Source organism: Schistocerca serialis, chromosome 5 (genome assembly GCF_023864345.2).
Source record: "Schistocerca serialis cubense isolate TAMUIC-IGC-003099 chromosome 5, iqSchSeri2.2, whole genome shotgun sequence".
NCBI lineage: Eukaryota > Metazoa > Arthropoda > Insecta > Orthoptera > Acrididae > Schistocerca > Schistocerca serialis.
In genome coordinates, this window is record NC_064642.1 from 751469338 (window position 1) to 751494059 (window position 24722).

The following is a 24722-nucleotide window of genomic DNA, read 5'->3' on the forward strand; positions in this document are numbered from 1 at the left end:
GGGCATGGATGTGTGTGATGTCCTTAGGTTAATTAGGTTTAAGTAGTTCTAAGTTCTAGGGGACTGATGACCTCAGAAGTTAAGTCCCATAGTGCTCAGAGCCATTTTAACTATTTTTTAACTATAGGCCCTATACATACGAAGGAGTCTGAACTCATATCACCGTCTGCAGACTTAATACAAAACAAACGTAACTGTTAATAGTTAACTATGCGCATAAAGGCAGCAAGTGCAGGTCAAGCATCGGAAAGAGACTGTGCGTGTGTGTGTGTGTGTGTGTGTGTGTGTGTGTGTGTGTGAGGGGGAGAGAGAGAGAGAGAGAGAGAGACAGAAGATAAAACTGCGTGCTAAAACGCGATCTTGTTCGCAGCGCAGTTCAAGGTGCCAGGTGGTTTCGGAAAAGGGCATACTGGGCTACAGAATGAAACAGTCATTCAAGAACTGATATAGTTCAATACAAGCTCATTAGTGTGATTCAGCACAACTTATACTGCGGTTCGTCCGAACAACACAAACAGTTTTTGAAGATACAACACATGATGCGTTTGCCTTGCAGAAAAGACTAATCTGGACTTGACATGTTTCTTAAGGTTTTTGGGAGCATATTTGAATACGTTTACTGTAAAATATTTTTCCCACAGTAATTACAAGAATCGAAATAAACCACGCCTGCTTTATTATTTATCGAGCATTTAGTGTCTCTCGAGAAACATCAAAAAAATGGCTCTGAGCACTATGGGACTCAACTGCTGTGGTCAAAAGTCCCCTAGAACTTAGAACTAATTAAACCTAACTAACCTAAGTACATCACACACATATCCATGCCCGGGGCAGGATTCGAACCTGCGGCCGTAGCGGTCGCTCGGCTCCAGACTGTAGCGCCTAGAACCGCACGGACACTCCGGCGGCTATGGAGCATTGCAACACTAATTCCTTTCCTTATAAAAGCAGCAATGACTCATTTTTAAACGAAGAAGATGACACTGACTTAAAGATGTTCGAAAAGGATTTTACTATCGAAACATATGAGAATTATCTTTTTCATATCACTCCCGATTTACTTGAGTCACTTGCACGAATCATATGATCGTAGAACATCATTCTACGTTTTCTCAGAGTTACATTTAGTTGCTCTATCATCTTGTACAGATCTTCATTACTTCGATCTGTTTTACTTGCCCCCCTCCCCCCACAATATTTTTCTTATCCTATCTTTCATTTTCATGTTTTCTATTTCTCGTGTCTAACTCAAATCCAGGCATTCGCCTGCGTGTAATCATTCTGCTTTTATTACTCTAACGACTGCTGTAACTTTTCTTAATACGAGATAATTGTTTTATTGCACACATCTTTAGCCCGAACTGTCATTTGCATCTTCCTTGCTCTGATTGTATTAGCTTCCCCGACACAGCCATTCTTCTGTTACCTCACCAAGAATTTAAATTTCTTGTCTCATTTAATAGTTCTTCCGCAATCTATGTTCAAGAAATTTGGAGCATCTGTTATATTTGCCAAACACCGTCAGAGTAAAATCTCAACAACAAAAAATAATTATTGTACAATAAAGAAATTACGGTAATACATTTGTGTAGGTAACACATTTTCGCGATTAACATTGCAGGATCACAGCTTAATGTAAACCCGAGATAAGCCATTGTAAATGTGAAATGGTGGTACATTAATAACCGTTGTAACAGCCAGAATATTGAACGCAAGCATGCAAACGTACATGCGTTAATTACCTTAGACGCTGGACGTGGTGAGTTGACGTTAGTCAAGAATGCCATTAAGGCGACAAAGACGCCATTATCAACATCTCACATGCATTGTGTTGGTACCGTATGTCAGTTCGTGCGATGAAGTTCCTTGCCTGTTGCACTTGGTCGGTCAATACAGGGACGGTTGATGCTGTTTGTGGACCACACTACAGTTGTCGTCCGTTGATGTCGAACATGTACTCGACTGGGAACAGATCTGGTGGTCGAGCAGGCCAAAGAAACATGCTGACACTGTGTTGAGAACTGTTGGGTTATAACAGCGGTATGTGGGCGAGCGTTATCCTCTTGGAAAGAACTTCCTGGAATGCTGCTCAAGAATGGCAGCACACCAGATCGAATCACCAGATTGGCGTACAAATCTGCAATCAGCGTGCGCGGGATATCCACGAGAGTGATCCTGCTGTCCTACGAAATCGCACCCCAGGTCCAGGTGTGGGTCCGGTATGTCTAGCACGCAGCCATCAGCCATCACTGGTAGCGAGAATGAACCAGCTTTCGTCAGAAAACACAACAGAGCTCCACCTTGTCCCCTAATTACCTCTCGCTTGACACCACTGAAGTTGAAAATGGTGGTGGTTTGGGGTCAATGCAATGCACGCTATACGGCGTATGGCTCGAAGCTGTCTTGAAGTAACCCATTTGTTACAGTTGCTTCACTATGGTGCCAACTGCTGCTGCAGATGCAGTACGATGTGCCGCAGACATACGCCGAACGCGATGGTCTTTCCTCTCGGTAGTGCCGCATGACCGCCTGGAGCCCGGTATTCCTGCTACAGTACATTCTCTAATGGCACTGGAGAGGTTTCGCAGACATCACCGTGCGAGTTTTCTTGTCTGTTCAGACTCTCTTAGTGCACTGCAAGCGCTTCACCAAATGTGTCCGGTAGACCCGCTGATTCAGCTCATCCATGATTGCTTACAGCAGCTCCAACGCCGTGGCAAGGATGTCATCTTTTGCTGGTTACCTGGCCACGTTGGGATACAGGGTAATGACATGGCTGATAAAGCTTCCAAGGAAGCATGCTGTGCTGTCCATCAATGCCCATCCCGTTGCACGCCATTATCTCATTTTCTGACAGATGCATCATGCGTCAGTGGGAGACTGAACGGTTGCAGGTGTCGGACAACAAACTGCGGTCACTCAAACCGACCACAAAAGCTTGGCGGACTTCGTGTCAGCCTCGCCGCTGGAAGGAGGTTTTGCTTACCAGAGTGCGCATCGGGCATAGCCCTTCCACACATAGCTTCCTCCTCTGGGGGGAGGATCCACCTTTCTGTGAAATTTGTGGCGTGCCGCTTCAGCACATTGTGGCTACGTGTGTCCTGTATACCGATAATGGGGCAGCCCTTGGTCTCGCTGGAGATCTGCCCACCGTCCTCGCAGATACCGATACCAGTGTTAACAGAGTGGTGAAATTTTGTAACCTATCAAGCCTCATCTCTAAACTGGTGGGGAAGGGCGGCAGACTCTAGTACGTTATAAAGTGCTCTGCATGTGCGGACAGCCTTCGTCCCCACGCATGAGATTTCCTGTTGATTTTTCGTCAGGGCGCTGATGACCTTGATGTCGAGCGCCCACTCAACCCAACTCATCATCAGTACATTCTCGTGGCCACCGCTGCCAGCAGTGATGTACAGTGGTTACATTCGTGCCAAGTCTTTCTTCCAGTTTCGCGTAACCCAATTGCACGACCTCTTCCAAACTGGGTGAGGTGTTGATAATGGCGTATTTGTCGCCTTAAAGGCATTTTTGACTAACGTCAACTCACCACGTCCAGCGTCTAAGGTAACTAGCGCTCATGACCACTACAGCGCGTATTTAAAGCAAACCTGATTTGGACGCTTATAGTGGCGCTACTAATGCCACTCTTATGCAACTGGCGCGAAATTTGAATAGACATCATCTGTCAGATGTAGGAACAGTCCTACCAACTTCTGTTTATGTCGCACAACTCCTCCTTCGTGCTGCGACTTCGTCAGTGTATGTTCTGTTTTTGTGTAAGATAACGAATGGCCTGTTGTTTCTGCTGTTCTTTTCGAAATGATGATGTTTGATGTTGTCGTTGCTACATGTTGTTGTTGTTATGATCTTCAGTCCAGAGACTGGTTTGATGCAGCTCTCCATGCTACTCTATCCTGTGCAAGTTTATTCATCTCCCAGTACCTACTGCAACCGACATCCTTCTGAATCTGTGTAGTGTGTTCATCTCTTGACCTCCGATTTTTACCGTCCACGCTACCCTCAAATACTACATTGGTGATCCATTGATACCTCAGAATATGCCCTGCCAACAGATCCCTCCTTCTAGTCAAGTTGTGCCATAAATCTCTCCAGCCGCGCGGGATTAGCCGAACGGTCCGAAGCGCTGCAGTCATGGACTGTGCGGCTGGTCCCGGCGGAGGTTCGAGTCCTCCCTCGGGCATGGGTGTGTGTGTGTTTGTCCTTAGGATAATTTAAGTTGTGTGTAAGCTTAGGGACTGATGACCTTAGTAGTTAAGTCCCGTAAGATTTCACACACAGTTGAACAATCTTCTCTCCAATAGCTACATAGCTGGATAGTTGCCAAAAACTAATCTCTGAATTTTAGATTCTTGTTTTTACAGCCCAGTTGCATCTGGTCATCTCATTGTTGTAAAATTTTGAAGAACGCAGTTCATCAGAACAGGTGATACATTATCATCTTCAAATGGTTCAGATGGCTCTAAGCACTATGGGACTTAACATCTGAGGTCATTAGTCCCCTAGAACTTAGAACTACTTAAACCTAACTAACATAAGGACATCACACAATCCATACTCGAGGCAGGATTCGAACCCGCGACCGTAGCACGCAGAGAGGTTGGTTGCAGGCCCTCAACTGGCCTACTCCTATCCAACACATAGCGCGTACAACCGCTCGGCCAACACCTATTCGCACATGGAAAGCTTCAGATACCTATCCTATTAGTCTGTAAACTAATTATGTGAATTTTGGCTGTAGAGCCAAGATGTTCTGATTGTCACCGACTGACGTATTCCGAACTGTAGGCCTCAGTCAGGCGTCCAAAGAGCGTTATGAATCGTACTGGTATAGTTCTCAGAGTCTCAGTAGTGTTGTTAGAAGAAACTGCGGGAAGGAAGATGGTGGCGCGCCCGCCCCTCTGCCCTCGGGGACAAGAGTGGCGGCAGTGACGAGATACCGCTGTTGGTGGGGGGGGGGGGGGAGGGAGGGGAGGGAGCCGGGTGGTAAGGCGCTTACCGCCCACCGCGGGATTACGCGAGCCGCGATCTGCCGCCGCTGTCGCAGGTAAGGAAAAAAGGGAAAAAAGTGTTCGAGGAGAAATACGACAGCCAGCGGGGAGCAGAAACCTGCGCTTGGTCTCGCGAGGCGCAACCCCGAGGGAGCAGGGAGCCCGGGCAAACCTGCAGCGGCGCAAGTCAACAGGATCACCAGCTACCAGGGCGCACCACGCCCCGGCGAGTCTTACGACCGCTTCCGTACCGCAGGCCGTGTCACAGATCAGCTCTTCACGTCTCTCAGTGGAAGCGCTGATATCCCTCACTAACGAATCATTTCTGAGTGTAGTCCTACGAGGGTGAGTCAAATGAAAACCTTAAATATTTTTTAAATATTATTTATTGTGCAGAAGTGGTACAAAGCTGCATCACTTTACAACATAATCTCCCCCGCCGTCAATGCAAGTCCTCCAGCGCTTACAAAGTGCATAAATTCCTTTAGAATAAAATTCTCGCAACCACTCATGCACCGCGTGGCGTACCTCTTCATCAGAACGGAACTTCTTTCTTGCCATTGCGTCTTTGAGTGGTCCAAACATATGGAAATCACTTGGGGCAAGGTCTGGTGAGTATGGTGGATGAGGATTTCAAAATGTAGGTCTGTGATTGCTGCAACTGTTGTACGGGCAGTGTGGGGCTTTGCATTGTCATGTTGCAAAAGGACACCAGCTGACAGCAATCCACGTCGCTTTGATTTGATTGAGGGCCACAGATGATATTTTAGGAGATCTGTGTATGATGCACTGCTGACAGTGGTCCCTCTAGGCATGTAATGCTCAAAAATGACGCCTTTTTCGTCCCAAATAAGTGTCAGCATAACCTTCCCTGCTGATGGTTCCGTTCGAAACTCCTTTGGTTTTGGTGATGAGGAATGGCGCCATTCCTTGCTCGCCCTCTTCGTTTCCGGTTGGTGGAAGTGAACCCAGCTTTCGTCCCCAGTAACGATTCTTGCAAGGATCACCTTCTCTTTCAAAGCACCGAAGAAGTTCTGCATAAGCGTCGTTCTCTCATTTCAGGAGTCAGCTTCCATGGCACCCATCTTGTAGACACTTTGTGAAATTGGAACACATCATGCACAGTGTGGTGTGCTGACCGATGACTAATCTGTAAACATGCTGCAATGTCATTCAGTGTCACTCGGCGGTATTACTTCACAATGGCTCCAACTGCTGCAATGTTCTGTGGAGTCACAACTCGTTGTGTCTGACCTGGACGAGGAGCATCTTCCACTGAAGTCACACCATTTGCGAACTTCCTACTCCATTCGTAGACTTGCTGATGTGACAAACATGCATCACCGTACTGAACCTTCATTCGTCGATGAATTTCAATAGGTTTCACACCTTCACTACGCAAAAACCGAATAAAAGAATGCTGTTATTCCCTTGTGCAAGTCGCATGTGGGGCGGCCATCTTTATACTGATACTGCGACGGTATGTGTGCCTCTGCACTATGTTGCCACCTACAGGCCATTCTGCACGCTATTTGTAGCACGCTTGCCAACTTACAGGATAACGGCTCGAGATTTCGATTTGTTATTACAAATTTAAGGTTTTCATTTGACTCACCCTCGTATTAAAATTACTTCCCGTTTCAGTGTTGCCACATTCCCTGGCCGCTACCGCTCGGTTCTAGGCGACACACAAACACGGCGGAGTAATGTTGGAAGCGGCCGCCGCGAGGTATGACAGAAATGGAGGAGGAAGGAGGATTGCGTTTAACGTCCCGTCGACATCAACGTCATTAGGGATGGAGCACGGCTTCGGATTAGTGAAGGATTGAGAAGGAAATCGACCGCGCCGTATGAAAGAAACCATCCCGGAATTTAGTTGGAGCGATTTAGAGAAATGACGGAAAACCTAAATCCGGATGGTCGGATGCTAACCACTGCGCCATCCCGCCCGATATGACAGAAATGAAAGAATCTCTGTCTACAGCTGACTTTAAGCGACCAATAAGTAGACTGCGGCAAACGACACGGTTTATTAGGCCTGAATTTAAACTCATGATCTAACCTAATCACAACCTCGCGATGTGCAAGGTATCCGAGAAAATGGCGATAAAAAATCTGCGGTAGAATTAAAATAACGATCACTTTTATCGCGGACTTTAAGAGGCTAACCTTTAACCTTTACGAGAAAACTCAAGGCAGAAAAACTGCGTAATATGTTTCTTTGCACAGCCATCTATCGCAGTGAAATTTAAGTTTTATGGGCAAAAGCAAACTGCAATTTCTCGCTGTCACTCGATACCTGAAACCTTCGTCACTCTGGTTACACGGTATGCCGAGTTACCAACCGATGAGCAGTTCTCATTTGCGCTTGGTTACAGATTATAGACGACACATGGAGATTCCGAAAGAAAAAAGAGTTATAGGAAGAAAAATAAGGGCAAATAAAAAAGTCAGAACAATGATGGAAACGGAGCGGGAAAATATTAGAAATAAAAAATTACATTTCACACATTTAAGTGAATAAAAATAATGAAGTCTTTTGATTAGATTGAGAAAAATAATAAAGTTCGTTGCATTTGACAGTATTCGAAAGTTTAATCTTCTACACGTAAGTTTTGTACTTACGCTAACGACAATGCTACGCCATTACACTGCGAAACGTTGTCGTATTTATGTTTCTGGTGTCTCAGTCGCAGCATCTGGCAGCCTTCGAAAATGCGGCTTTACGCAGCGTCTTGCGAAACTTATGTGACATAAGTCGATCTCTGTGATTATAATGGTCACCAGCTCGTGGTCGTGCGGTAGTGTTCTCGCTTCCCACGCCCGGGTTCCCGGGTTCGATTCCCTGCGGGGTCAGGGATTTTTTTTGCCTCGTGATGACTGGGTGTTGTGTGATGTCCTTAGGTTAGTTAGGTTTAAGTAGTTCTAAGTTCTAGGGGACTGATGACCATAGATGTTAAGTCCCATAGTGCTCAGAGCCATTTGAACCATTTGATTATAATAATGTTATAAATGACGCTGAATCACGTCTTGTACGGAAGGGTACACAACAGTGTTTAGTTAGTGCCGTGTTTGAAACGTATGTATTTCGTTAGCATCATCGTGTGTGTGTGTGTGTGTGTGTGTGTGTGTGTGTGTGTGTGTGAGTGTGTGTGTAGGGTGGGGGGCGTGTTTTCATGTGTGATGAAATAGGAAATAAAAGTGCCAGACCAAGGATTCGAGATCCAAACACATGGAGAAAGAAAGCCGGATAAGTAACAGGAAGTGAAGTACTGTTGTGGCTGTTTGGCAACGGCTAACGTTTCGGGCCTGACATTGAGTGCTCTGATTGGAGAAAACCAGACAGAACGCGTGAAGTATCAACTGTCAAGTAATTTTAATCGGACTGTAGTTAGAGTGTGTCACACAGCCCCACTCTTCGCATATCTCAATGGAACAGTTTAGTACCCCGCATAAAGTAACATTTCTGTCAGTGTACTTATCTGATTTTCATCGTGACTTGCGTAGTTAGTTCAATACAGTAGGCTGCTCATGAATTGCGAAACTCTTGTTGTTTTCTTCATTTGTGTGGCCAAAGTGGATGTAGCTGCTTTATAACTATTACCGGCATTTAAATCCGTCTATACAAGTAGGAGAAAGCACAAAAGCACTCTGAAGGACGTCACTTAACAACAGTGATCGAAACGTCGGTAGTTTTACGTATTGACAATGCGGTCACAAACACAGAAAAATTTTATTAACATTTCGTTTTACTGATAAAATACATCTTCAGTGATGGCATTTTATATCCAACTTTCGCAGTTGGAACGGGATGTAAAGAAAAACACATTTTCTCTGACTTACGCTGCTGCAAAATGTAAGTTGGTTTCATCTCCGCCTTTTTCAAGGTTTAGGATTTCCTTAACGCAATGGAGATTATTTACCGAGATTACTACAGCTCACGACACTTATATCATGAAAGTTACAACAGGCAGCAGTGTTCTGTTAGTTTTCCAGTGAGGTCATACCAGCCAGCCTGGCGCAGCGTGGGGGCGTTAGACAACCGCTCCTGACGCCATAGCATACGTCTGACGTCACCATCCGTGACTGATGTCACTCCTCCGACGAACTCGTAGTCAGTTTTGTGCTGCTTGCGCAAGCCTACAAGTGTTTGGAATCGACGCTCGCCTCAGAACTTTCAGTCGCTCGTGCGTCACCTTGATAGAGGACAAATCTGTGCCGAAGACCTCACCATAACTGAACAGAACACTTATTGAAATCGTTTTCATCAAACAAGAAAAAGAGATGTGTATATATTAATTTTTTTCCGTTGTGTAAAAGTTGAATGAATACTCACAAAGGAGCAACGAACTGTATCGTAGTCATTCAGGGGACATTGTAATGCCCCTTTTCTAAAAACCTACATTTTATGTAAAAATTTGTCTAAAAGTTTTCCAACTTAACTGTCGATGTTGAAATTTGTATTATCCGTATAACAAAAGAAGGCACAGCCTTCAAATTTTGTGACAGCAGCTAGGAGAAGCCTGACTGTGCGTACTTGTCTTTCGGCTCTCAAACTCTGTGATGCAGGAATCGTAAGCTGTAGTTGTATTGATTTCAGAATACACTAACTTATTGTCAGTTACTTATATGATGTCTTGTGGTAAATCCTCCATTTCATGTTTAATTTAATTGTTCACTCCATCGTGAGTTTAATCTTTCAGCATTTCTAGCGGGGAAGACTCAAGACTTCGATGTGGTACCGATCCGCCATTGGCGTGATTTCGTTACTAATTTACATTCTTATATGGATGTGCGGAACGTGGTATAATTCAGAAGAGAATTCTGAGTTTCTTTTTTTTATTTATTAAATTAATCAGACTGGAAGGATGAGCAGATTACACATTTTAAAATTCAATCTGTCCACGTCCTGTATTACACCGCCTGCTTCACGTATTTCAAGCTACATGTGCCGCTATAATCTTTCTCTTCCACTCCCTCTCTGGTTTCTAGTAGAAAGTTGATGTTTTCGTATTATTCTGTCAAACAATAAGTTGTTTCAACATATTAAAGTATTCACTATGTTTATTCCTTCTTCAGCTTTTCTTTATAATACATCTCTGCTTTTTACTTTAGCTATACACTCGTTAACAACTTAGACAGCGCAGGGTCAATCGTAGGACAATAGTTTGGATCTGAGCTTCTAAATTAGGTCTGTGTTCAATAAGCCTTTTATTTACTCAAAATATCGACATATGCTACATTAAAATGACAGAAAATAACTAAATGAACACAGAGTCTCGTAATATTGACTGAGAAATTGCTCCAATGGAATGAGTCAAATGAAATGCAGAAAGCAATTTTGCAAGCTGTTTTCATTTAATATGAGGGTGCTTCAGTAATTGGAGGATAATAATGGTACAGATTCCAACAGCAATGTTTATCAAAGCATATTGGCTGACCGTCTTTTTAGCTTCATTTGTTTATATCTTTTTCTTCAAGTATAACTGTTCACCACCATGCACATACCCAATACACTTCCGCCTTATTGACCGTATTAAATTAATCACCATCCTTTCCGTTGCCAAAACGTTCGTAAATCAGGTCTTCACAGTTCTCAAAACTGCACGCATTGGCGTCAGAGAACCGGTTCCTTGGTCAATGCTTCCTTCGTTGCGTTCGTGAGATGTTTAGTGCTGCTTCTAATGGCGCAAGTGTTTATCAGTGTCTAAAATACGTAATAGACTTTCAGTTTTCTCCTGTTGGCACTCTGGTAGACGCTCAGTCAGCTGTTTCATGGCTGAGTTAGCATCATTCGGCTTCATTCAGAGACGAATGTTTTTATTGTTCGGTATAAAGTGAAAATCAGTTTTGTTTGGTATTTTTCACATTTAAATCATCAAAAATGGACCGGAAAGGCGGAGAAATGCACCGATTCTATGAAGACAGAGAAGCCAGAGGTGATGCACTCAGCGACAAAAAGGGCTTTGAAGAGGAAAACGACATCAAAGTAGTCGAAAACGGTCGTCCACTAGCCAGGGCGATCGTTATTATCGACCAGACCTAAGTTTCAAACGGTGTCCCTCTTTTTTATATGAGAATTACTTGGCAAACTTTAAACGCGTTTTTCTCAAAACCTTCTTTTTCGGCATGGCTGTCGTCCCCCACGCAACATTTTTCCTCCGATTTCAAAGGATTTTTGGTCTCCCTTGAAACAAACAGTTCTCTTCAATTCACTGTAGCAAAATTTTTTATGTTGATATTTAGTATTTTTTCCCACCAAAATAGAGGGTTTGAAAAATGTTCATTATTTCAAATATCTATAATTTCAATATATATATATATATATATATATATATATATACAATTTTAGTTCACCGTATATATCCCTATTCTACTGGGGCCCCCAATAGGTGGTCACCCGCAGAGGATGGCCCTGCAGCTCCGAGTAAGTGCGCTGGCATGCGCGACAGCGGCATCTCCCATCCGTCGTCAAAGTAATGTTCTGTACCGTCGTCACGAGACCGGTGCTCCGTCGAAATGGAAGCTGTGTTATGTTGGATGTCCTCGGCTTGTTCACTACTACTGGTAGCATTTTCATATTGGATTCTTAGGAATCCCCTCAAGGATTAACACCTAGTATGTAGTAAAATTAATAGCATTCTCATCATATTTCTCGGCGGCGCCCATCTTTCCATATTCGAACCTAACACTGTCCGACTGCGTATATTCCGTGCACCACCTGCACATCCGGCTGAAATAAGGCCTACTCAGAATCGTCCGACGGCGTATATAACGCCTCGGGCGTGCAGCGCGAACCCTGCGGTTCATCCTCATCCGACGAAAGGCAAATAACTTCCTCTGGGGCCTCCATATCCGACGAGTCCGACGCCACTTCCGCCTTCATAGATAAACAATGAATAATATGGCAATCAGCATGCACTACGTTCAGACGTGATATTAACGCTTCATCACCTATAGCAAACTCATTTGACACAAATATGACCAAGCCTCGATGTTTTATAACCATCCCTGGTTTGTTCTTCACATTAACAGGGGTATAAAAGGCGTAGTGACAGCTTTCTGATTACAGTAGATGCTACTTCTGTTGGCGGGAAACGTCACTTTGTTAACACTGTATTGGCTATTTGGAATCTTATTGAGTATTGTATTTCTGAAGAGCCTTTTGTACAAGGTAATTTAACACATATACATTCATATTTAAAGTTGTGTGAATGTAAGCTATTAACGGAGGTTAGGAACGGGCTTGAGTTTATGTTTGGTAGTATAAATGGTGTATTTGATGTTCAAAAATGTAGTAGGAAAACATCATTGATTTATATAACGAAATATGATGCCGAGCCTATTTCAAATTGTAATGATTCCGCTCTGTCTTTTAACGTTCGTGTTCGAAGATGGGCCGAACGTACCAATTTCATAGATTATACGGACCCATTTTTAGTTAATAACTGGTCACGTATTCGTTTCATTGAATAATATTTTGAATCCTTTCAGGCTAACAAGCTTATAGTGAGGTCGTTGTCGAGTGTCATTTGCAGTATAATGGCTGGGCGGGCCGCGTGGTACGCCGGTATAACCAGGCCTTTCGGTTCAAGGTGGTGAGTAAAAAACAATTATATCTTTATGGCGATACAAATATTGGCAAGTCAACTTTGATTGAAAAAATCGTGACTCGCAAACAACATGTATATCTTCCAATTTGTTCCGAATTCGGATTTGGCGGATATGACCCCCGTGTTCATAATGTAATTGTCTTTGAAGAATTTGAGTGGTCTAGGTGGCGTCCGTATGCGTCAATTCTGAAGCGCATAGTTGAGGGACGACCTGTGACCGTTAATGTGAAGAACAAACCAGGGATGGCTATAAAACATCTAGGCTTGGTCATATTTGTGTTAAATGAGTTTGCTATAGGGGACACGAGACCGGTGCTCTGTCGAAGTAGAAGCTGTGTTATGTTGGATATCCTCGGCTTGTTCACTACTACTCGTAGCATTTTCATACTGGCTTCTTCGGAATCCCAGAGTGGTACGCAAGTTGTACGCCATCCTGAAATGTCCAACACATAATACAACCATGCCAATGCTTGCCACCTAAAATGTAAACAATATTCATACTGACAGGTACACTGCCACCGTTCTTTTTCCTTAGACAACTTGTGAACAAGCCTATATTTTGTTCTACCCTGATTGGGAGACCTCACTACCCGTGAGGCCATTTTCTTGGATGGCCTTCGGCTGTGCGTCTGAGGTATGACTTTTGAGGTATTATATATTGAGGCTCTAGTAGTTTACCACAAAGGCCTATAACGTCCCTGCCTAAAATCGTAGTACCTATGGGCACATCTGATTCCATTAGGCATGAACACAAACTCTCTATATGCTTCCCTGAGGCTCTAGTAGTTATACCACAAAGGCCTATAACGTCCCTGCCTAAAATCGTAGTACCTATGGGCACATCTTATTCCATTAGGCATGAACACAAACTCTCTATATGCTTCCCTGAATTGCCGTATTAAATCATCAAGATTTGGCTTATAATACCAGAGTTCTTCAAGTAGAATTACAGCAGCTGAATAATTAATCTTGTTTCCATAAAATGTAATTGCTAATTCATCAATCCTTTCTTGACTGGTAGGAACAAGGAAGGCGAGGCGTAGGTCGTCCGGGTAATTTCTGATATGGTCCCAGTTGCCATAAAAAAAACGCCAACGCAGACATTAGCTGTAAATAACAATCTTCCTTGTTCCTACCAGTCAAGAAAGGATTGATGAATTAGCAATTACATTTTATGAAACAAGATTAATTATTCAGCTGCTGTAATTGTACTTGAAGAACTCTGGTACTATAAGCCAAATCTTGATGATTTAATACGGCAATTCAGGGAAGCATATAGAGAGTTTGTGTTCATGGTTCAAATGGCCCTGAGCACTATGGGACTAAACTGCTGTGGTCATCAGTCCCCTAGAACTTAGAACTACTTAAACCTAACTAACCTAAGGACATCACACACATCCATGCCCGAGGCAGGATTCGAACCTGCGACCGTAGCAGTCGTTTGTGTTCATGCCTAATGGAGTAAGATGTGCCCATAGGTACTACGATTTTAGGCAGGCTCTTCAGAAATACAATACTCAATAAGATTCCAAATAGCCAATACAGTGTTAACAAAGTGACGTTTCCCGCCAACAGAAGTAGCATCTACTGTAATCAGAAAGCTGTCGCTACGCCTTTTATACCCCTGGCGGCGAGCCGTTGCGCAATGGTCTGGAACATGTCCAAGCCGGTCAGGCACGTCCTAGCCTGCACGCGGCCTTGAAGCGGTTGCGTCATCACGAAAACGCGGAATCGGACCACAAGTAATACTAGGTGGGACCGATTCGCTTTCTACTGGGGCCCCCAATAGGTGGTCATCTGCAGAGGATGGTCGGCATCATATTTCGTTATATAAATCAATGATGTTTTCCTACTCCTACATTTTGGAACATCAAAGGGATGGTTATAAAACACCGAGGCTTGCTCATATTTGTGTCAAATGAGTTTGCTATAGGTGATGAAGCGTTAATATCACGTCTGAACGTAGTGCATGCTGATTGTCATATTATTCATTGTTTATCTATGAAGGCGGAAGTGGCGTCGGACTCGTCGGATATGGAGGCCCCAGAGGAAGTTATTTGCCTTTCGTCGGATGAGGATGAACCGCAGGGTTCGCGCTGCACGCCCGAGGCGTTGGATACGCCGTCGGACGATTCTCAGTAGGCCTAATTTCAGTCGGATGTGCAAGTGGCGTACCGAATATACGCAGTCGGATAGTGTTAGGTTGGAATATGGAAAGATGGGCGCCACCGAGAAATATGATGAGAACGCTATTAATTTCACTACATTTAAACATTATGACATAACAGATGAGTTTAAGTTTTTCGCTAACAAATATGCATCAGTAATAATTAATAAAGTGGTTACGTATGTACATAGAATTAATGTAAGAGTGGAACGCTTAACATAGGATGATAGAGCAAATAAGAAAATATTTGAAGACCAAGGTGCCTCAGTATATAATACCTCAAAAGTCATACCTCAGACGCACAGCCGAAGGCCATCCTACAAAATGGCCTCACGGGTAGTGAGGTCTCCCAATCAGGGTAGAACAAAATATAGGCTTGTTCACAAGTTGTCTAAGGAAAAAGAACGGTGGCAGTGTACCTGTCAGTATGAATATTGTTTACATTTTAGGTGGCAAGCATTGGCACGGTTGTATTATGTGTTGGACATTTCAGGATGGTGTACAACTTGCGTACCGCTTTGGGATTCCGAAGAAGCCAGTATAAAATGCTACCAGTAGTAGTGAACAAGCCGAGGATATCAAATGAGTTTGCTATCACCGTAGGGATATATATATATATATATATACTCCTGGAAATGGAAAAAAGAACACATTGACACCGGTGTGTCAGACCCACCATACTTGCTCCGGACACTGCGAGAGGGCTGTACAAGCAATGATTACACGCACGGCACAGCGGACACACCAGGAACCGCGGTGTTGACCGTCGAATGGCGCTAGCTGCGCAGCATTTGTGCACCGCCGCCGTCAGTGTCAGCCAGTTTGCCGTGGCATACGGAGCTCCATCGCAGTCTTTAACACTGGTAGCATGCCGCGACAGCGTGGACGTGAACCGTATGTGCAGTTGACGGACTTTGAGCGAGGGCGTATAGTGGGCATGCGGGAGGCCGGGTGGACGTACCGCCGAATTGCTCAACACGTGGGGCGTGAGGTCTCCACAGTACATCGATGTTGTCGCCAGTGGTCGGCGGAAGGTGCACGTGCCCGTCGACGTGGGACCGGACCGCAGCGACGCACGGATGCACGCCAAGACCGTAGGATCCTACGCAGTGCCGTAGGGGACCGCACCGCCACTTCCCAGCAAATTAGGGACACTGTTGCTCCTGGGGTATCGGCGAGGACCATTCGCAACCGTCTCCATGAAGCTGGGCTACGGTCCCGCACACCGTTAGGCCGTCTTCCGCTCACGCCCCAACATCGTGCAGCCCGCCTTCAGTGGTGTCGCGACAGGCGTGAATGGAGGGACGAATGGAGACGTGTCGTCTTCAGCGATGAGAGTCGCTTCTGCCTTGGTGCCAATGATGGTCGTATGCGTGTTTGGCGCCGTGCAGGTGAGCGCCACAATCAGGACTGCATACGACCGAGGCACACAGGGCCAACACCCGGCATCATGGTGTGGGGAGCGATCTCCTACACTGGCCGTACACCACTGGTGATCGTCGAGGGGACACTGAATAGTGCACGGTACATCCAAACCGTCATCGAACCCATCGTTCTACCATTCCTAGACCGGCAAGGGAACTTGTGTTCCAACAGGACAATGCACGTCCGCATGTATCCCGTGCCACCCAACGTGCTCTAGAAGGTGTAAGTCAACTACCCTGGCCAGCAAGATCTCCGGATCTGTCCCCCATTGAGCATGTTTGGGACTGGATGAAGCGTCGTCTCACGCGGTCTGCACGTCCAGCACGAACGCTGGTCCAACTGAGGCGCCAGGTGGAAATGGCATGGCAAGCCGTTCCACAGGACTACATCCAGCATCTCTACGATCGTCTCCATGGGAGAATAGCAGCCTGCATTGCTGCGAAAGGTGGATATACACTGTACTAGTGCCGACATTGTGCATGCTCTGTTGCCTGTGTCTATGTGCCTGTGGTTCTGTCAGTGTGATCATGTGATGTATCTGACCCCAGAAATGTGTCAATAAAGTTTCCCCATCCTGGGACAATGAATTCACGGTGTTCTTATTTCAATTTCCAGGAGTGTATATATATATATATATATATATATACACTCCTGGAAATGGAAAAAAGAACACATTGACACCGGTGTGTCAGACCCACCATACTTGCTCCGGACACTGCGAGAGGGCTGTACAAGCAATGAGCACACGCACGGCACAGCGGACACACCAGGAACCGCGGTGTTGGCCGTCGAATGGCGCTAGCTGCGTAGCATTTGGGCACCGCCGCCGTCAGTGTCAGCCAGTTTGCCGTGGCATACGGAGCTCCATCGCAGTCTTTAACACTGGTAGCATGCCGCGACAGCGTGGACGTGAACCGTATGTGCAGTTGACGGACTTTGAGCGAGGGCGTATAGTGGGCATGCGGGAGGCCGGGTGGACGTACCGCCGAATTGCTCAACACGTGGGGCGTGAGGTCTCCACAGTACATCGATGTTGTCGCCAGTGGTCGGCGGAAGGTGCACGTGCCCGTCGACGTGGGACCGGACCGCAGCGACGCACGGATGCACGCCAAGACTGTAGGATCCTACGCAGTGCCGTAGGGGACCGCACCGCCACTTCCCAGCAAATTAGGGACACTGTTGCTCCTGGGGTATCGGCGAGGACCATTCGCAACCGTCTCCATGAAGCTGGGCTACGGTCCCGCACACCGTTAGGCCGTCTTCCGCTCACGCCCCAACATCGTGCAGCCCGCCTCCAGTGGTGTCGCGACAGGCGTGAATGGAGGGACGAATGGAGACGTGTCGTCTTCAGCGATGAGAGTCGCTTCTGCCTTGGTGCCAATGATGGTCGTCTGCGTGTTTGGCGCCGTGCAGGTGAGCGCCACAATCAGGACTGCATACGACCGAGGCACACAGGGCCAACACCCGGCATCATGGTGTGGGGAGCGATCTCCTACACTGGCCGTACACCACTGGTGATCGTCGAGGGGACACTGAATAGTGCACGGTACATCCAAACCGTCATCGAACCCATCGTTCTACCATTCCTAGACCGGCAAGGGAACTTGCTGTTCCAACAGGACAATGCATGTCCGCATGTATCCCGTGCCACCCAACGTGCTCTAGAAGGTGTAAGTCAACTACCCTGGCCAGCAAGATCTCCGGATCTGTCCCCCATTGAGCATGTTTGGGACTGGATGAAGCGTCGTCTCACGCGGTCTGCACGTCCAGCACGAGCGCTGGTCCAACTGAGGCGCCAGGTGGAAATGGCATGGCAAGCCGTTCCACAGGACTACATCCAGCATCTCTACGATCGTCTCCATGGGAGAATAGCAGCCTGCATTGCTGCGAAAGGTGGATATACACTGTACTAGTGCCGACATTGTGCATGCTCTGTTGCCTGTGTCTATGTGCCTGTGGTTCTGTCAGTGTGATCATGTGATGTATCTGACCCCAGGAATGTGTCAATAAAGTTTCCCCTTCCTGGGACAATGAATTCACGGTGTTCTTATTTCAATTTCCAGGAGTATATATATATATATATATATATATATATATATATATATATATATATATCCCTACGGTGAACTAAAATTACATCTGTCTCCGACCACACCAGTCAACACCGAGTGAGGACAGCCGTGAGGGTGGCATACAAAAGAGTTCCCCCGATAACCCATGGACCGTGACAGGCTTTCTCACGACAAGTCCCTAAAATTCTTCCCTGACTCCTCTGACTCCCCACTTTTGCAAAAACCCTACATGAAGAGGAGGAGGAGGACACCCAACGTTTGTCACAGTGACCAGCGAGAACTTCGCTTTACTTATATGACTGCAGGGGAACCCTGCATAAATTTCCCATGCTTGGCTTACAGAACACAACACGAAGGAGACTGGCCTCGACTGCCGTACGCGTTCCACTCATTTGTCGAACGCATCACATCTAAGGACAGATTCGGGTAACACTGCCTAAATAGCACTGACTGGATGACAAGATCCGGAGGGTAAGACAACGAATTTGCTCCCAGCGCTTGAGCAGCGCCATGGTGGCCCATTCTTGGATCTGCGGTCAGGGAAGTAAATTCATAATGCACTATTACAGTCCAGGGACTTGTAGTGGCAGCACGGTATTTGCTTCCAGAGGAGGATGCATTCGCCACCGTAACCAGGGGAAACTGCACTGCTCTAGCGAACTACTTCCCATCTCCAGACTCTCTGTGACTGACCTCCTGCGTTCGAGGCCGGCCAAGGGATGAACACCTGGTCCGCCCGTTTCTTAAAAAAATTACAATTTTCAGTGATATAGGGTCTGCGGCTTCGATGAATTTTTTGAATAATTTCGTGTTGCTTTCAGGTGCCATTCTTTTTATTTCATGTATTATTTTACAATTTCGGACTTAGGTCATTTTCAAGTATCTAAAACGGAAGCATTATACATTGGATACATTAGTGACACTTGTGTTTTTCATTTAGGAACAAGCCATATCTGTAGTTATACTAGGAGCGTTACAACTTACTTCGTGGATGATTTTTTAGTAGTAAATTATGCCATGTATGTCGTTGCTCCTCTGACTCCATGATATACAGAGATTTAACGCTATTTTAAGAGCACGTTACTTTCGAGCAGTTGCTGCAAAGCTCTTATATATACGGTACGTGTTTTAACGTCTTTAACACTTGGAAGGTAATAATTAATTTTACAGAAATTTGTTTATTAACCTGCATATGCTTTTGTTCTCAATTATATTTAGTTTTCGTTCATCATTGGTGTAAATATGACTGTATGTAATTTCTTTAAAATAACTTGGTAAGTATTTGTTCTTTTACTGTGTGAGGACATCATTTTTGACTAGTTGATGCAAAGTTCTTATATATAAAATCAATCGTAGTACTCGAGTGAAACAGTACTGAAAACTATGATAGTCGAGTAAAAACTGCTTTACGGTAGTGTGATACTTTGCATTACAGACATATTTGTTAATGAGTATAGCGATCAATTTACATTCTATGGTTCTGTAATGCTTCGTCGTAAAACTGTTAAAAAGTTGTTTAGGAATTATTTCGCAGGTCTTTTTGCTTACTTACAACTCTGTCTGACTGATCTTTTAGCTGGATATAAATTACAATTTTGTCCATTACATTCATAATTTTTCGTTTCTGTAACTTATGAAATATTCGAAGTGATCCATCTATATTAGGTGTTTTTTTGTAGTTGATGTCTTTCAAGTGTGCAGCAAATGTGGATTGGTTATTGTCCCTTATTGTCATGTGTTCTTTAAATCGTGTACCAAGTTTTCTTCCTGTTTGACCAATACAAAGTTTTGGACATTCTTCACAGTTAATTTTGGAAATTCCTGATTGCAAAAACGGTTCTGATTTCCGTGGTATGTGTCTCAATAAACGTTGTAGAGTGTTAGTTCTGTAGCTGGAGTATAATACCGTACTCTTGAAACTTACCACTGACAAAATAAATAATTGAGAAAGAACTAGATCTTCCCCGAAATGTAGCTGTAAGTAATGGTTGTCCTAAAAACTTAGTGGACACATTATTCAAAAATAAAACCAATTAAACACATGCCAACCCCATAGATTAAATAGCTTTAACCAGAGACACAATGAATCACAGAAAAATAAAGTTATTGAATGACCATATCTAGATATTATTTCCGACGAAATTACTCGATATTTCTTTTCGTGTGTTGCCAACTTATTATTGATTCGACGCTGGATTTGTATAAACCCATTTGACACTTCAAACACATCTTTCAGGACCAAACTATAGGGTTTAATTTTTGGATAGACGCCCTTCCCTGCCTGGTCTACTGTTAGATATCTCTGTCTTACCTTTCATCACATGATGGAGTACTATCTACATAGTTCGACTCTTTACACACTTTAATTTGATATCCACCAGTCTCTAAGTTATCCTCCGATCTTCACAATATAGATATTCCGTCTTCTCGAAATTAATTTTCAGGCCCCATTTGTGAATTAATGTAGCTTTACTGGTATATAATAAAATCCCCTTACTGTACTGACTTTTTAATAAATTAACAGAACATATTTTCCCAGTATCATTCGTATTTCGACTGCAAACGAAGAGGCGGGCTAGCAGCGGATGCAATCAATCTTCAGAAAAGGTTCTACATATTTGATGGAAATATTGAAATATATGGAAACCAGATGAAAGTAAACCACCTTTCTCAAAACACACTCTGGTGGATGATTTTTATGGTTTTTGGAACTTTTAAAATTATTTTATAGTACAGTTAAAACAGAATCACTGATGCCAATAATAGTGTGATGGTGATGCGTGTGGTGCATTTTTTTAAAAATTGGTGCTTCAGTTGGCCGCCCTTGGTGGCAGAGCGGTTCTAGGCGCTTCAGTCTGGAACCGCGCGACCGCTACGGTCGCAGGTTCGAATCCTGCCTCGGGCATGGGTGTGTGTGATGTCCTTAGGTTAGTTAGGTTTAAGTAGTTCTAAGTTGTAGGGGACTGATGACCTCAGAAGTTAAGTCCCATAGTGCTCAGAGCACTTCAGTTCCAGACGAATGGGCGGGCTGTAAGTGGGTAAAACCCAGTGTGCAGCACCGTCCGTCTACTCGGACTGAAAGGGCGCGGAAACCTTGCATCAACTGCAGAATGCGATACAACCTGTGGGTTTTGACAAATGACGTCATAGTTTACTCACAGATATTGATGTCTATATTTGCGAGCCATAGATAATAAATCGGTTATCTTCTGTGGCGACGCGTCATCATTGCAAGCTCAAATAAATGAATGTGCATTTGAAAGACAGGGCTAAACACTGTATACGGTTTTTGTCACTTGTATTAATTTAAATCATCTGTTCGTACCAATTCGTTCGGTACTTATTTTCATTATTAGTGAGTTTGAGATATTTTGGAAGAATGGTTTTTCGTTCTAGGCAATTCTTAGTTTTTGATTTTCGTTTGTAGGTGTGGATTTATCTGTAATACCTATGAATGTGGAAGACTTGAAGCAGAGTTCGTCAACTGCACTACGCCTTCTCTAGGACCAGTATTACTACGATATTTTTCAGCCTATACTGGTACTGTCGAAGAACAGGATGCTAGTAGTAGCGGAGGCGAAAAAAGCAACACCTGTAAAATTTGTATCTCGTACTTCAGTTGACCTACGAGGGTAATCCCAAAAGTAAGGTCTCCTATTTTTTTATAGGTACAGATCTCTGTTTGTGTGACAGTTCGTCTCACTGTTATGAAGAGTGCTTCACATGCTGTGTGTAAACATTCGCACGCCGCGCTGAGGCGCTCAGTCCTGGCTTGGCAGCCGTTGAGAATTGAGCTCCCGTTGGATGTTACCGCCAAGGGCGAATTGAGTGCAGTTATACGGTTTTTGAACGCAGAGGGCACTGCGCCCATTGAAATCCATCGCCAATTGACGGAAGTGTTTGGTGAGTCGTGCATGGATGTCAAAAATGTTCGTGAGTGGTGTAGAGAGTTTGTAGCTGGTCGGACCGAAATTCACGACGAACAAAGGAACAGGAGGCCGTCAATTTCTGAGGAGACAGTGTTGAAGGTTGAGCAAAGCATGCGTGAAGATCGGCGGATCACACTGGATGATCTCTGCACGTTGGTTCCTGAGGTTTCCCGAAGCATCGCTCACAGAATTTTAACGGAAACGTTGAACTACCGGAAGGTGTGCGCAAGATGGGTGCCACGCATGCTGACTGAGGACCACATGCGGCAACGAGTTGATGCTCCCCGCGCATTTCTTCACCGCCTTGCAGCCGAACAGGACAACTTTCTGGACTCACTTGTCACGGGTGACGAAACCTGGGCATACCACTTTACACCTGAGACCAAGCAACAATCACGCCAGTGGTGGCATCATCTTTCGCCTAAGCCGAGGAAATTCAAACAAACACAGTCTGCTGACAAAGTCATGACAACCGGGTCTGACATGGGAAAGGGGTGTTGTTGGTCTACTTTATGCCCACTGGGACCACAATTAACGCTGAAAGGTACTGTGAGAGTCGGAAAAATCTCAAACGGGCATTTCAGAACCGGAGAAGAGGAATGTTGAGCGAGGGCGTACACATTCTGCATGACAACGCTCGCCCACACATCTCTCGCCAAACCGTTGCTTTCCTGCGACAGTTTCAGTGGAACATAATGACCCACCCACCCTATAGTCCTGACTTGGTGCCCAGTGACTATCACCTGTTCCGTAGGTTAAAAGAACATTTGGCCAGAAAGCTATTCATCTCCGACGACAAGGTGAAAGAAGAGGTACATAACTTTCTGAACAGCATGGCGGCGAGCTGGTATGACATGGGAATACAAAAACTGCCACAGCGTCTACAAAAATGCCTCGACAGAAATGGGGATTATGTCGAAAAATAGCTAAATGTTCAAGCTGTAAACCATTGCAGAAATAAACAGGTCTATGCACTTATAAAAAAATAGGAGACATTACTTTTGGGATTACCTTCGTATGTAGGTCAACTGAAGAACAGGATACTAGTGCTAGCAAAGGTGAAGAAGTAGGCATACGTTAAATTTGAATCCCGCGCTGCAGTTAACCTACACAGATCAACTGAAGTTCGGGATACAATTCATATATGTCAACTGACGTATTCCATGCTAACGTTTCTAAGCACTAGTATCCTATTTTCAGTTGAGCTGTATAGGTCAGTTGAAAATACGATACTAGGACTCTAAGTAGCGATAAAGTTAACGGTATATTCGAAATATGAATGTACGTGATAAATGTCTACCATCTATTTTCTGTGTCCTACATTCCTTTGTTTCTCAACATTCGTCTTTGCTGTTAAATCTGTGCAATACATCATCTCCGGCAACTACTGACGTCATTGCTCAAAGGCGACGGGTTGTATCCCATTCTTCAGTAATCCCGAAACCTTCGCAGGCAAGTCGGCGAACAAATGACGCTGGAAGTGGAAGGCAGAGCCACCAGCGTCCTCTGTGCTGAAGTCGAGACGACCCGTCACCTGCCGCCGAGAGGCGGCGTCGGGGCAGAAGACAAGTGAGCGGTACTCACCGGTGAACTCGAGGCCGCCCAGCTTCCAGGTGCCCTTCTTGGTGACGAGGATGCTGGAGGGGCAGACGTTGCGGTGCAGCACGTGTCCCGAGTAGTGTAGGAAAGACAGCGCCTCCGTGATCTGCGGCACAACAACAACAACAACATTACTGGAGCTCAGTCGTGTAGGGGGTGACAGGCAAGCACACTGATGGCCATTAAAATTGCTACACCACGAAGATGACGTGCTAAAGACGCGAAATTTAACCGACAGGAAGAAGATGCTGTGATATGCAAATGATTAGCTTTTCAGAGAATTCACACAAGGTTGGCGCCGGTGGCGACACCTACAGCGTGCTGACACGAGGAAAGTTTCCAACCGATTTCTCATACACAAACAGCAGGTGACCGGCGTGGCCTGGTAAAACGTTGCTGTGATGCCTCGTGTAAGGAGGACAAATGCGTACCATCACGTTTCCGACTTTGATAGCCTGTCGCGATTGCGGTTTATCGTATCGCGACATTGCTACTCGCGCGCGTTGGTCGAATATGGCAGAATATGGAATCGGTGGGTTCAGGAGGGTAATACGGAACGCCGTGCTGGATCCCAATGGCCTCGCATTACTAGCAGTCGAGATGACAGGCATCTTATGCGCATGGTTGTAACGGCTCGTGCAGCCACGTCTCGATCCCTGAGTCAACATATGGGGACGTTTGCAAGACAACAACCATCTGCACGAACAGTTCGACGAAGTTTGCAGCAGCACGGACTATCACTTTAGTGACTATCGGAGACCATGGCTGCGGTTACCCTTGACGCTGCATCACAGACAGGAGCGCCTGCGATGGTGTACTCAACCACGAACCTGGGTGCACGAATGGCAAAACGTCATTTTTTCGGATGAATCCAGGTTCTGTTTACAGCATCATGATGGTCGCATCCG

General features: G+C 45.1%; 1 protein-coding gene across 1 annotated transcript in view; it reads right to left on the bottom strand.

The window, feature by feature from the left end:
- Window positions 1–23900, bottom strand: part of LOC126481576 (SCY1-like protein 2) — a 691940-nt gene extending 668040 nt beyond the window's left edge. The window contains exon 1 of the mRNA XM_050105436.1: window positions 23800–23900. The gene's annotated coding sequence lies outside the window, so the exon portion shown is untranslated. The remainder of the gene's footprint in view (window positions 1–23799) is intronic.
- Between the last annotated feature and the right edge of the window lie 822 nt (window positions 23901–24722).